The sequence below is a fragment of the Lissotriton helveticus genome, chromosome 1_1 (genome assembly GCF_964261635.1).
Source record: "Lissotriton helveticus chromosome 1_1, aLisHel1.1, whole genome shotgun sequence".
NCBI lineage: Eukaryota > Metazoa > Chordata > Amphibia > Caudata > Salamandridae > Lissotriton > Lissotriton helveticus.
This window is the reverse complement of record NC_136057.1, coordinates 698,628,162-698,629,544: the sequence shown is the minus strand read 5'-3', so window position 1 is coordinate 698,629,544 and position 1,383 is coordinate 698,628,162.

Sequence of the window (1,383 nt, the reverse complement as noted above, 5' to 3'; positions counted from 1 at the left end):
GAGGTATTCAGCCAGCGGGGACCACAGCTTGACGATAGTCCTCCCAATGCCCAATAGCACTGACCCTCCCTGTGCGAACGTACACACCAGGGACAGTAAGTCCTCTGGGAAGGGGGAAGGTTAGTTGATAGGGGAGGTTGTTGAGATGACTTACTGAAAACCCACGCTCTGGTAGCCTGATCTCTATGGGAGTTTCTTTCGTGGGTTTCAGCGGGTCTGGGGCTGTTACATCACAGCACAATCCAACCGGCTGACAGTATCGCGCTCCCCAAGTAGTTAGAGTCACTACCGGTGGGCAAAGTTCAAAGCGTTTCCCAGGCAACTGGTTCTCAATCGTTCTAAAGTTCCACCAGGGTCAAAGGATATAAAGAATTGGGAATACCAAACACAAAGTTAGCACGGCCGTGCATATAGACAGAGGTCCTACCTCTACTCACTGGAAAAAGCGGAATGTCCGAGACGTCCTCCAGCGGGAAGGAAAGCGTCCGCTCTCACCAACACACGGCGTCCGCCCAGCAGGAAAGAAAGCGTCCGCTCTGCAGCTACAAGGTACACAAGGAATGCTTTACTCCAACTCGATTAAGCTACCGGAAGGATTGACAAGCACCGGGCTGCAGCAGGGGAGTGTTCTTATCGGCACCCGGGAGGCGTGTTCCGGTTCGCCAGGACCCAGGGCGTTCTGGGAGTTGTAGTGCTGCCGCGCTGTTGCCCTATTCTCCCTCTGTAACTGCATCTCCGGGTAATCGCTATAGAACCCCCTCTCAAGGACCGCCGACCCGGCGGTCGTCCAGGCTTCCCCGGATGCATCTGATGGAATTGCGCTAACAAGTCAGGGCAATGGAGATTTTGCTCCGGTTCCCAAATTCTCTCCTCAACCCCAAATCCTTTCCAACTTACCAGTTACTGGACTCTACCCCGGTAGATTCTAGAATCCAACAACTCCTCAACCTCATATTCTTCCAACCCCTCCACCATCACCGGGGGAGGATGAACGGGCAATCTAGTGTCCACGGGACAGGGCAGGAGTAGGGAGACATGAAAAAGAGGGTGGATATGCCAGGTACGGGGGATAGCCAATTTCAGTGCCACTGGGTTGATGACCTCCTCTACAATATAGGGACCAATGTATTTAGGCTTTAATTTGTTAATACCCCGGAGATGTATGTTTTTGGTGGAGAGCCATACCTTGTCCCCCACCTGGTAGACCGGTGCAGGACTGCGTTTCTTGTCGGCGTAGCGTTTTTGCGAGGCTTGAGCGTCCGACAAATGACGCATCGCATCAATCCGAACAGCCTGAAGATGTGCATGATGTTCTTGAATGCTGGGCAGATTGGAAGATACCGGCCAGTCGAAGGGGAGGATGTTCGGGTGATACCCAAGAAG